Below are 13,441 nucleotides of genomic sequence, written 5' to 3'. Positions count from 1 at the left end.
TGCTCCTTTTCATGCAACTCGGCTTTTTCCACTCGTCGCTGCGAAGGGCAGAGAGCAGGCGGGGGGAGCAGGCGGGTGGCCGATGCTCCTTCCCCGGGGCATCACCGCCGGGCTGCGGGGGCCCCGTGGGTTTAGGCACGGCCCTCCGCCACCCTGGCATCGCCCCGGCCCTCGCGCTCGCCCGCGCCGGCAGCATCCCCGTCTCCCGTCCCTGGTGCCCTGTGGCCACCTCCTTGCCCGGCTCGTTCTGCAGCAATTTGTAACAGAAACACAGCTTCGGTCTGGCTGAGAGAAGAAAGGAAATGTTTGAGCGCAAAAGCGCCGGGAGCCCGAGCCAGGGCTGCGGGAACGGGCTGTATCGCGCACGGGAATGCGCGGCACCGCCGGAGCTGGCAAACCCGGAGCAGCGCTGCCTGCGGCGAGCCCCAGCCTCAGCCCCCGCGGCCCCTGCCATCCCCGCGGGAAACCAGCCCGGCCTAAAAGCAAGCTTAAATCCCCACAGCCTGGCCAGGGCCAGGCTCCTCAGGAAGAACAGCATAAAACGTCTTTTTGGCCAGATGGAAATTCGTTATTTATAGTAACATCATTCCCCCCCCACCCAAGCCGAGCCTCCACTGTGCTCGGTGCTGTACAAACACGGGTGAGTGATGGCGCGGTGGCTCTTTCTGACAGCCAGATATTAAAACTCAGAAAAGGGAAAAATAAAGAGAGGAGGAAACCCAAGACGCCGCTGTGGTCACTTGCTCGGAGCAGAGCGTGCTTTATGCGAAACAGCAGATCGCAGGGCTTCACAGCAAAGCCTCGACACCGGCTGGGCTCGCCCCGGGGGCTTCTCCGCTCCCTCCAGCTCCCTCCAGTCCCGTCCCCGAGGATGCTGCGGATGCTGCTCCGGGCGCCGCGGGCAGAGCTGGTGGGGGGGGGACGGGCAGCGGGACCGCGAGCCCTGAGCAGGACGAGGGGAGCCCGGGGGGCTGCTGGGGGTGCGGGTGGGTCCGGCCCCGTCGGGGACATGGGGACACGCGAGGGCCGGCGAAGCGGAAAAGCCTCACCGGGAGCCCTGGGGAGACGCTTGGCTGCTGGCGACGCCGGGGCGGCGGAGATGAGCAAAGGGGGAAAATATGCGGCTTCGCAGCGCGCAGGGCCCGCGGCCGCCGTGCCGAAATGCTGCCTGGTGCAGCCACAGCGCGCCGGCCGCCGCAGGGGCCCCGCACGCCACGCGCATGCGTCTGAGGCCAGACAACATCTGGAAACATCTGGAAGCAGACGCGTCACATCTGGAGGGTAGAGCGCGGCTGAAACCCCTGCAGTGGATGAATGCGTTGGCCCAGGTCTCCAGTGTCCCCTGGCCCCGAGTGCCCCAGGGGCAGGAGGACGCGCTGGCCTGGCTCGGTGCTTGGCTTTGCTCACCCCGCTGTCGGAAACAGCGAGGGAGGAGGAGGAGGAGGAGGAGGAGGCGGCGGCAGCCTGCCTCGCTTCCTTGCAGTACACTCATCCCAACTACCTGTCCCTCCTCCCCAGGCATCGCCTGTCCTCTCCATCCATCCCTGCACATCCCGCTCTGCTCAAACTGGGGAGCAAACCCCCCCGGCACTCGGCTCTCTGCCGCGCCGGCTGCGCCGGGCCGGAGGCAGGCAGGGGACGGGCTGGAAAGGACAAGCTGCGCTCGCGCCTGGGTGAGAAACGCAGCCGAGAAAGCCCGTCGCCCTCGGCCTCGGCCAGGTGTTTGCAAGGAAAGAGGAAAAACACAAAATAAGGCAGAGTTTGGACACTGCTTGGCTGGTTTGGTCATTAAATCTACGGGCAAATCTCCCCCGGAGAATGGTTTGGGCATTACGGCAACCAAACACATCCGCTGCCACAGCAGGGGAACAATTAGGTAATGGAAAAAGTGCGTGCGAAGCGCTCGGAGCTCGCCCTGGCTGCAGGGCTGCCGCTGCCCCACGGCCACCGCGGCGGAGGGATGCGATCCCGCCATGACGCCGCGGCATCCCGCCCGGAGCCCCTTCCGCTCTGGCTTTGCAGCAAGCCGGTCCCCACCGCCCGGATGATGTGCTGGGGGGCCAGGAAAAGCCCCCCGGAGAGGAGGACCCCCCCCGCGTGGCTCGCGGTCACCCTGGGGAAACTGAGGCAGGAGGGCACCGCAAGCGTGCCAGGCCGCAGAGCCGGCCGCCCTTTCCGTTTCGGCAACCTGTAGTATTTCCCGAGTCGTGCCGAGCTTTTATTTGTATTCCCGCTTCCCAAGCCGTGCCTCTCCGCCTTGGCACGGAGGGGCCGGCGTGTGCACTGCTGGCCCGGCCCTGCCTCGCGCGGCTCCCTGGTGCAGCGTGCGCAGCCCTCGCCCAACCCGCCCGCCGCTCCGGCCCGGCGGGACCCCCGGCAGCGCCAGCCCCACCACCCGCCCAGTGCCTCCGGGAAAGAGCCCAGACACCCCACTGGAGTCTCCCTGTGGGAAAGGACCGGTCCGGGAAAAAGGGCTGAGACCCTGCAAACTCATTGCCGGGCAGCGTGCTCCCTGCCCCGGCGGGGAGGCAGAGGGGCTGAGGTGCACGGACACGGGCCCCAGCTGCTGCTCCACGCCGGTGCTGAGCCCCTGCCCCTCCTCCCCCCTCGTCTGGGCTATTCTTGTGGCTGCTTTAAGTGCAGGGAGGGATCCAGAGCTCATCAGACCTCACATTGCTCGGGGATTAAATCATCCGGCTCGTTTCTCCCAGGCAGAGAAGTCCAAACCCCCCCTTTTTTCTTTTTTTTCCCTTTTTCCTGCAGGGCCGAGCAGCCGCTCCGTCGTTCTTGGCAGTCGGCGGCCGCAGCGGGGCCAAGGGCTGCTGAACGCATCAGGCCGCGACTGCCGTGCCGGGGCCGAGCGGTGCCGCGGGGCCCTGGGAAACGCAGCGGTGCGGGACGGCCGCGGTGCCCTGCTCCCCGGACAGCTGCCGGCGGAGGCTTCGGCACCCCGGTGTCGCGGGGGCAGCGGTGCCCCGAGCGGCTTCTTGCTGCCGGTCGCCGAGTCCAGCGGCCCCGGTTTGCGCTGCAAGAGCACAGGGACCTTTCCAGATGCCTCATCTCCATCAGTGCGCGGTTTCCTGGAGCTGCCACTGCCCCGGGAACAGCCCAGTGCACGTGGTCCCAGCTGGGAAAGATGGCAGGGCTGGCAGCGCCGGGACCATCGTCCTGCTGGGCCGGATCCTGTCTCCCGGCTGCTCCACGTCCCAGCGTGCTGTGAATGCTGCCGGCACGTCGCTGAGCCCCTGTCCTGCCCCGCGCTGGCACCGGGCTGACGGCCTTCACCGGCCGGCTGGTCCCCCCCGCCTGCCCGCTGCAAGGCTGACGGGGAGAGCGCACCGGCCCCGCGGCCCCAGGCACCCGCAGCGCTCTGCTCCCTCTGCAGCGCTCCCCTCTCCCCGCAGCGCTCCCTCTCCCTGCAGCACTCCCCTCTCCCTGAGACACTCCTGTCTCCCTGCAGTGCTCCCCTCTCCCCGCAATGCTCCCCTGCAACACTCCCCTCTCCCTGCAGCGCTCCTCTCTCCCTGCGATGCTCCCCTCTCCCTGCAACGCTCCCCTCTCCCTGCAACCCTCCCCTCTCCCCGCAGTGCTCCCCTCTCCCCGCAGCACTCCCCTCTCCCTGAGACACTCCCGTCTCCCTGCAGTGCTCCCCTCTCCCCACAATGCTCCCCTGCAGTGCTCCTCTCTCCCTGCGACACTCCCCTCTCCCTGCAACCCTCCCCTCTCCCTGCAACCCTCCCCTCTCCCTGCAATGCTCCCCTCTCCCTGCAACCCTCCCCTCTCCCCGCCTCAGGTCGCTCAGCCAGCTGCTCTCGGGACCGAGTCAGCTGCAGCCCCCGGTGGGTCTCCTGCCGGCGCCTCCAGGCCCGGCGCCGGGCCCCGGCGTGGCGCAGACCGCGCTGGCCGGAGGGGCCGCGGATGCCGCTCGCTGCAAGGCGCCTTCCAGCCACGACGGCACTTTCTGGGGCGCGAGGGGAGGGATGGCGGTGGCCGGGGCCGGCTCGCCGCGGGACAGCTGCCAGCCATGGCCAGGGCAGGAACAAGGGGGCGATTCAACGAAGCGCCGACGGCACGAAACGCCAAACCAGGGAGCAGACGTTCCAAGCCCAACGCACAATTAGCCGGGGGACCCATCACCACAAGATGCCGCTCGGGCCAAGGCTTTAGTAGGGTTTAAATAAATGCATTAAAACGACAAAACGAGACAAAAGGCGGACTGTCCCTACACAGGGAGGCTGGGGACGTGTGGGATGGCAGGAGGCACCGCGCACAGGCGCCCCGGCGAGCCGAAAGGCGTCGGGGACACGGAGGGAGAGGAGCGGTGCCCCGAGCCGAAGGCCTCCGGCGGCTCCCTCGTGTCGTCTGGGCTTCGCCTCCGAGCTGCCGTGGCCGCTGTTTGCGATGGAAACACCTGAGTCGTGCTGAGTCCGTCCAGCCCTCTCTCGGTTTTGGCCTCCGTCCTCGCTGCCTTCTTCTCGCCCAGTACTTTTCCTCTCCGAGGGCAGGAGCCAGCAGCCCGGTCCCGTGTGTGATGCCGGCTGCCTCGGGAGCCCGACGGCCTCCCCGGGAGCCCGTCCGTGGGCTGCTCCCGCCCCGAGGATCTGCTCCCCTTTGGGGAAATCGGGTGGGATGCTGCGATTTAGGGCTGCGGGACCAAGGCCGTGAAACCACCAGCCTCTCGGCCAGCAGGGCCCCGGGGCGACGGCATGGCCTGGGGACGTCCCCAGTGATTGACCTGCTCTAGCAATAACTATTTTCCTTCCATGCAGGAGTGAAATGGCAGGGAGATATTTATTGCAAGCTGGTGCAAGCGTGCATTACCCTGGCAGAAACATCACACGGTCCCTTCAACAGCAGGAGCCCCGAGAGCCAGCCCTGCCTGCTCTGCTGTCCCCCGGGTCACGGGGGGACGGACCGGGCACCTCCAAAAACATCTGGGCTACAGCTGGCAGAGCCGCCAGCCGGGGTGTTCCTCTGCGTGCCTGGGACGGGGCGGCGAAGCCAGAGGGCACGGACGGACTGCAGGGAGCCGGGATGGTGCATATGGAGGCCTGAAACGAGGCATGATCTCAGCAGCCTCATTACACCATTCCCCATTGCACCCGCTGCAGATTTGCCTGTATTGCTTGGCGGAGAGCGCGAGCAGAAAGCTGGCCTCTGTCGAAGCCCCAGAGGTATTCGGATAACACTCCAAATATTACAGCTATAAATTCAGCTAGTTTTCCTAGCTGCTAAGAGCTGCCAGAGGCTTCAACCTAATCCCTAACTAGTCCCTGCGCGGGTCCTGGGCGCCCACCGTCCCTCACAGCGTGCCCGGCCTCCTCGCAGGCAAACGCCCCATGTTCTGCCCCAAGTGTCTCTCCAGGGGTAACGACCCCCTGGACACCCGTCCTGCCGGGGCCTCCCCCTCCCCGGGGATCTCCAGCGGCGGGATGCGCCCGCGGCCAGGGAAGGGTTAACTCTGCCTCCCGCCCGTGGGCCAGCTGCTGAGGAGGGAAAACCTCGGAGGCAGCATCGGGTTTCCAAAAACATTCCCGGGCTGCTCCTCCGAGGGCCGTATCTTCCCGGCCCCCTCCCCTATAAGCGCTTTCCCACCTCCCTTGGGGAGAGCGGGGTCGCGGTGAACCCTGGCTCGCCCCGGGCTCAGCAGAGCTGGGAATCATCCCGGCGGGGGGATTCATCCCCGGCCCTTCCTCCGCCTTGCACCGCTCACGCCCGAAGACTCGAGGCCCGGTGGTGCAAAGAGCTGCTCGTGCAGCGGCGTTTCGCCCAAATCCCTGCAGCTCCTGGGGTTCCAGTTCCATTTTACGGGAAATTTGTTTGTTTTCATATCATTTTGGAGTGGAAAAAAAAAGGGGGGGGGGGGACACGGACTTTGCAGCAAAACAGAAAACCCTGCTCCTGTCCAGCTTCAGCCACTGCCCTCCCTCTCGTTTTCCTTTTCAGCAGGGCTCCAGCACCGCCCGGGAGGGGAAGAGGCGGCTCGACGCCGTTTCGGCCTCTCCTGGCACCACTGGAAACCTCCTAAGGCCGCTCGTCTTGGTGAAGCTCCCAGCTAGGTTTGACCAAGCGCCCGAGGCTCCGACAGCGACGGTTATGGATGGACCTCGGGCCTCCCGCCCGCTCTGCTTCCCTGGCAGCGGTGGCCTTGCTCCGCGCCGAATCGGGGCCTACGTGGAGCCGGTCCAGCGCTTCGGAAACTTGGGAGAAACTTTTCCAAAACACTGATGAAAATGTGAAGAAAAGGGGAGGGGAGGAAACAGCAAATCGATCACATTCCCCCGTGTTTTCCACCAAGCCGCGCTCCATCCTTATCGCCCCGCTCCCGCCCAGCCCAGCTCGCTTCCAGGCGCCGGCTGTTTGCGCAAAGCCTCCGTGCCGGCTCCCGCAGCACTTTCCCCTCCTTCACCAGGATATTTGTCTCCCCTCTCTCATTTCCTGTTTTTCCAGGTGATCCGGGGGGCCGGGAGCAGCAGGCTTCCCGCACCCCTGTCCCCCGTGCCTGCCCTTCTCGCTCTCGCAACAGGGGCCAAAGGCTGCAACGCCTCTTATCATCTTGGGCTCTTTTCCCCTTCGTTTCAGGCCAGGTTTAATGAGGGCAGAAGCAATTCAGATGTGCTCCAACCAAGTAGCGCCGCTCCGCTCGGCTCAGCGGCAACCTGGTTCCAATTATTCCCCAGGAAAGCCGCAAGGGAACAAAACAACCCCGAGCCCGGCAGGGTTTAACCCCTTCGGCCCTTGGGGTAGGGCAGAGCAAGGCAGGACCTGGGGCTGCTGCGTGGCCCTTCCAAGAGCCCCAGGGACTCGGAAAGCAAAGCTGTGGCCATGCTGAAATGGAGGAAAATGGGCGTTTTCCGGACCTTTGCACGGGGGATATGCAGAGGCAGATCCCCCGCGGGCCCTTGGCCGTGCTCTGGGCTCCAGGGGCTCCCGACAGCTCCCAGACCTCTCCCGCGGGCGAAGCCGGAGCTGGCGGCGTGGTGGAGACCTGGCGAGAGCTGCAGGCACCGTCCCCGGTTTGGGGGCTACGAGAGCATTTGGAAAAGGTCCTTGTGCTGGGAGCAGGCTGGGGGAGCAGAAAGGGGGTGAGCGGGGCTGCGCTTGGGGGATGTGGGGACGTACAGCCCCGTGCACGCCGTCGCCATCCTCATTTCCCCCGGGAGCCCCGTGCGAACCCTGCCGACACGGCTCCTCCCCGGGGCCTTCCTCGCCCCGAGGAGGAGGGGGGGCTGCCGGGCATCCCGCCGTTACACCCCCCAGCACGGGCGAGGAGCGGGAGCAGCCGGCTCCGCGCAGGGCGGCAGCAATCTGCCGGCTGCAGCCCGAGGCCCAGGGGTTAAATACCCGGGCTGGTGAGTCAGAAAACCTTCGGTGCAGCCAGGAGCTGAGTAATTCGTGTTGCTGCAGAGGTCACATTGCCTCCTCACTTTTTATGTCTGTTCCTCCCTCCCTCCCTTCCCACTCTCCCTTCTCAGCCTGGACTCTCCTCTTCTCCCTTTTAAGCTCAGCAGCTCTTTTTACTACCGTTGCTGTTAATTACTGGTTACTGCAGCCCCTCGGAGCCCCTGGCGGCAGCCGCCGAGCTCGTTTCGTGCCGCTCGCTGTGCGAACGCGAGCCGAGCACTGGTCTCCGTGCCAGCGAGCTCCCAGCCACCACTCGCCCCGCTCCCTTTCATCTCCCGCGCTCCTCCCGGGATATTCAGCGCTCTCCGCTCTGCGGTTGCCGTTCGGGCAGGAGAAACCCTGCCGCCAGCTCTGGATCGTATTTTTGCTAAGCTGCTTAACCCCTGAGCTACAGATCGCGCAAGCAGCGTTATTTCTGTCCCTCCCCGCTGCCCAGACGACGACCGGGAAAACGGTGCAGACGGAAAGCGGACGGGGAGCAGGGACCGTGCTCGTCTGCCTGACGCTGCCTCCGTGGGAGCCGTGTCCGTCCCGAGCCGCACAGCCTGGCCTTTCCCGTCCACCTCTCCGGCCCATCCCTTTGCCGGCCTGGGGGGGTCGAGGCACTGCCCAGGGCTCTCCCACGCTGCCGCAAGACAAATAGCAAACAACGGCTGCAATTAACGGCTGCAAAATCGGCGCCGAGTTATGGTAAATTTAGCATCTCCCAAGCAACAATTTCAATAACTCTGGGTTGTTACAGAGCACCAGGACGGCCAGAAATAGCTCCCTGCATTTAATCAAATCACTTCATTAGGTTGTTTATTAAGCAAGGGAGCCCTGGGAACACCGGGGCTTCTCCGCTCTCGCTCAAACAGCCTTTGGAGAGGGGATTTGTGGCAAACCTATTACGGCCCAATCAATCTGCTTTTAATCCTTCCTTAGCCTACGTGGCCGCGCAAAGCATCCCGCTCCCACCGTCCCACGGGATGCTCTGCGAGAGGGGTGGCAGCATCCCTCGAAGAGCTCCCGGCCCATGGGCCAGGCCGGAGAGAGGGGCAGCCGGGATGGATGTGGAGCAGGCAGTGCAGCAGGGAGCCTCCCCCCATGGCTGCCCAAACCAGCCGTCCTGCCCCAAACCGCGTGTGTCCAAGAGCCTGGCCGCTCGCTCAGCTGGGATCTGAGCCCCTCGGCCAACCTGGCCAGCAGAGGTTAAAGCCAAACGAGCACCCCAAAGCCCCTCGGTCCCTCTCCTCGCGGATGGGACAGGCTCCGCGGGGAGGCTGGAGCCTCTCCCGCAGCAGCCGTCCCCGGCAGCGCCCCGCGGCTGTGATGTGCTGCTGCCGCTTGTTCCCCTCCAGATGGATTTGCTTTGCATTTTCCAAACGGGGCCTTTGTGTTTCCTGCAGATTTTTCTAACCCCTCTGTCCTCTCTGGTATTTGCAAATCCTCCCAGTTCGCATCCTCAGAGGATTTTGTGCATGTGCTATTTCCTCCCCCATCCGGCGCGTTCACGGAGCCTGTAAACACAGCCGGGCCCCACGGGACGCCACGAGACCTGCGCTTTCAACCTTTTTGAACTCGCGGAGCCCTGAAAACTTTCCAATGAAGACACAAACATTTCTAGAACGAATTCAAGTCCGTGTACCCCCAACATCTGCAGGTCGTGGCTGAAAACCACTGGCACCAGACCCCTATCTGCCGTCCAATGCCCTGCTGCATCCCAGCCCGCAGCATCCGCAGTGCGCAGCGAAGCGCGGTGCAGGGGCTGCAGGTGACCCGCTTGCTTGTCCTCCCCGTCCCTCGCAGCTCCTCGGGGTGAAGGCCTGAAAGCTGGCTGTAAACACGGGCTGAAGGTGTGAGTGTTCATCCCTTCGGAATTCCTCCTCCTGGAGTTGTCAAAGCAACACAGCCCGAGCCCAGCTCATTTCTTCCTTCTTTTTCCCTGCCTCGTTAAGGAGCCTTCCCCGCGGTGCCAGCCTCAGGCCACAACCTCTCACCCGCGGCGTGCCGGCCGTGTCCCCGTGTGCACTGGCCGGGCTAGCCGGCCACCCCGCGGCTCCTGCCAGGCCTTCCACCCCGACCAGCACCAACGTCTCGGAATAAATACCGCGCTCAGGGATGGAAAATAAATGCCTCTCTGTCTCACTCTGCCCAGGGAGTTCAGCGCCGATGCTTTAATTTTGCACATTTATTTTGATTGAAGCGGCTGGAAGGTCGAGCCGAGCTGCCAGGGCTGTAAAACCGGCTGTCAGGAGCCTTCCCAGAAGCTGCTGTTGCCCGGCCGTGCCCGCCACCGTGTTTGCTATGGGGGGGCCCGAGGGGTGGGTTGGAGCCAGCCCAAACCTTCCCGCTGCAACAGCACTGTCCGGAAAGCCTGCCTGCTGCTGGCAAGGGCGGGCGAGGAGTCTCACCGCCGTCAGAAATAGAAGTTTGACCCCAAAACGGCAAAAAACCTGCAGGGTGAGGAGCATCTCTGCCACGCCGGGCTCAGCGCCCGCGTGGGTACCACCAGGGCTTTGGGGCGCGGGGAAGAGGCTGCACGCTGCTTCCAGAGCAGCCGGCACAGCTCTGCTGCTGCTGAGAGCCGGCTTATCAGACGGGGCCACCTGCATGAAATAACCCCCAGCTACGCCGTGCCTGGCACCTCTCCTGCTGCTGATACAGCCAGCGGCACCCATCAGCCAGCTGCGGGGAAACGGGTGCTGAGAACCCGTCAACTCAGCGCACCTGCTGAGCCAGGCGAGCAGCGGGTCAGCCCCGCGGGCTGGCTGCCAGCGTGCCGCGGACGGCCCAGCCCGGCGCGCTCCGGGAAGGGAGCGCTTCCAAGGTCCGGCTCTGCTGGCCGGGATAAACACCGGGTTGCCCTGACAACGGCCCGGGGGATCACGCCTTTCCAAGCCGCCCCGCTGGCACGCGCCTGCTCCGCGCGGCCCCTTCGCTCGCCCGAGCATTGCTCGCAGCGTGTGTCACGGCTCCGACGAAGAGGGCCGGAAAGCCCCGGGGAGCTGCGGCTGCGCTCGCCGAAATGTCAGGTGGAGGTGGAGCGGCGGAGGAAGTGTTTTCATCCCGAAGGCATCCGCGCCGCTCCTTCCAAATGAGGCAGATGCTCTGGTAGCAGCTCAGTGACCCCAGCCCCGGAGGTTTCCAAATATTTGTCTCTCCTGAGGATGGAGGGTTGCAGAACCGCTGTTACCCCCGAGGTCCGGGGCCACGAGGGCTCCGGGGTCTCTGCCATGGTCCCCGGGCTCCCTGCGCTGCCGCCGGGGCCACCAGGACCCAGGGAACGTGCCACGCTCGCAGGTGGGCAACCAACGTGCAGGGCAAGCCTTGGGGACGTGGCGAGGGGAGCAGGGATGCCAGGAAACCACTGTCGCTGGTTATTCCTCCTCCGACCACCACCAAATCCTGCACAAAACAAGGGGCAGGGAATGTTCCCGGGAGGAGGGGGAAGCTCGGCGGGGCGGCAGACGGCACTGGCCTGACGCCCGCAGCGGGCACCGCCTCTCCAGCCTCGGTGGACGATCCAGCACCTTTGCCCCAGAGCAGCCGCAGGGAGCCGGGGTGGCCCGGCCGGGCGAGACGTGGGGCGAAGGGAGGCATGGGGAGAAGGCAGTGATGATCCGCGCAGCCTGTTTATTTTTTGGTGCAGACTGGGGCTTTTCTGGAGCTGGAGGAATTCATCTCCCTGAAAGAGCCTTGTTTTTCATGGAGGAAATGAGACAGCGTGCTTTTAATAGGAAATAAAAACACATAAAATAAAGAGAAACTGAGACACAGACCTGGAAAAAAGTCGAGCCATCCAGCTGCGTCTCGCCAGCAGCCGGGGCCCTGCCAGCACTCCCAGCAGCTCCACCGCCACGAGCAGCATCGCTCCGTCTGCCACCGCGCGCGGGCCCTCGCGCTCCCCTTCCCGTGCTGCCACCGCAGGCCCCGGGTGCCGCGTGCACCCCGCGTTGCCCCGCCGATGCCCGGGGGCCCCGAGACGGTGGGCCACCTCTGAAGCCGGGCACAGGCTGGTGGCAGCCACTTGCATGCGACCGCCCCGGGGATCTGGGGTGGGAACGTGAGGACCAGCATCCTGGGCTGGGGCAGAAGCCCCCCAGCCCTGCTGGCCCGAAGCGGATACTTAAGAGAGGGGAAAAAAGCACAAGCATAACCCGCTTGTCGGAGTGATCCTTCCCCTGTGTCCCTCCTTGCTCCCAGTGCCAGGGCACCCACGAATGTCACCAGCAGGTTCATCCCACCTGCACTTGTGAGCTTGGAAGCCTCCTGGGCTTCGCGGCCCCGCGCGCGGCTGTGCACCGTGCGCAGCTCTGCTGCTTCGAGCCTGCTACCCGGCAAACTCACTGCCTCCTCCCTGCGTCTTGTAGAGGGAGAAAGAGCAGACACTGCTCTCCGTCATCTGCCCCCAGACTGGCGGAGACGCGTGCCACCTCCCTCCTGCTGCACGTTCAGGGCAATACAGATCGCTTTCGGGGCTTCTGCACGGATGGACAGCCATAGAAATGGATCCATCTGTCGTCCTCTAAGGAATCCTCTGGTGCTTCAGAACAAACCTCCTTGACATTTTCAATGAGGAACCATTCAATAGTCCACGGAAGGATGCAGTTTTGCAAATGTGCCTCTCGGGGTTCAGGAGGTTTAATGCAGGCCTGGAAATTAATACGGCAGTGCCGAATGGCTGCCTTTGGGGGTGCTTTAGCCCAGCCGACCTGCCAAACGTTTGTGGGGACTCCAGGCAGGAGCTGGCAGGATGAAGGCCATACATGAAAATGGAGTTATTAAAAATACGCCCAGCCAGCAACAGCGAGAAATGGCTCACACGGCACCCGGCGGTCTGGGCGCTCCTGGAAGAGCTCCGTGACACCAAGGCCGCAGGCAGGGATGCAGATCGGGATAGATCTGTGCTGCTATGAGGAAAGCACAGGACACACAAAGGCAGATTTCTGATGATTTTCTAGCTCACAGGGGCAACTAGTGCTCTGAAAGCTGCCCGTCAACTCTCCAGCCGAGCCCGGCCACCACCCCGGTGCAGTGCACATCACGTACGGGATTGCAGACAAACCCCTCTCCGAGTGGGACAGCAGCTCCTGCCAGGTGCGGGCTGCCTCTCGGCTGTGAGGGACACTCGCTTCGGTAAACAGGCAAAGAAAAGCAGCCAAAGGCTGGGGAACAGCTTTTCCAGCTGCATGTTTTATAGGGATTTGCACTGGGATCACAGACCATTCATGGTCCATGACATATTCGCATTAAGTGAGACAGTCAAGCAGCACGGGCAGGGCTTGGTGGCGGGAGGTGGTGGCTGCACAGGGAAGAGGGTTTGCAACAGCCCTGGAAGAGCGTCTGAGAACAACGCACAGCTTTATGGCCTCGCAGTAAATATCTCATTAAATCGGAATGACATGCACATCTGGAGAGTGCACTGGGGAGCGCTCGGCCTCCTCCATCCAGGAGCGTGCAGCATCGCTCTTACGCCATTGCCCAGCCCCGCGTCCCTCCGTACCCGGCCTGGGGCTCTTCCAGCTCAGCCAGGGGACTCAGAAGATCCCAGCCGAGTGGCTCCTCAGAAGATCTGCCAAGCCGCGGCAGCGAACGCGAGGCGAGGGAGGGGCTCAGGCCCTGCACTTGGCAGCTGGAAATTGTCCCCATGGCCAAGGCGGGACCATGGTGAGCAGCAGTTTTGCTGACTGCATTTACCTCAATGACTCCCTGAAATGCAGGGAGCCCCTGTGCCCCTGCCCTGGCTCGGCTGTAGGGCGGCCGAGGGTGCCCCGCACCGCCGGTGCTGCACGCACACCCTGCCAGCTCCGCTCCCGACGCCTTCCCACCAGACACTGCCCTAACGCACGAAACCAAACTCCTCCTTACGTAGCTGTTGGCTACCAAAGAAACTAGCCGTAGCTACAGACGCAAACAAGCAATGTTTCCACACCAGGCTCGTTCCAGCCTTGTCCCTGCTGTCTGCGGAGAGCCGCACCCAGGGTCCGAGCCATGCACGAAGCTCCGGGAGGCCTGGTGGCCCCAGCCAGGGACTTCTCCAAACCCAGGAACGGTG

The sequence above is a fragment of the Dromaius novaehollandiae genome, chromosome 27 (assembly GCF_036370855.1).
Source record: "Dromaius novaehollandiae isolate bDroNov1 chromosome 27, bDroNov1.hap1, whole genome shotgun sequence".
Lineage (NCBI taxonomy): Eukaryota > Metazoa > Chordata > Aves > Casuariiformes > Dromaiidae > Dromaius > Dromaius novaehollandiae.
The sequence above is the reverse complement of the archived record's forward strand: the minus strand, read 5'-3'. Positions refer to the sequence as shown.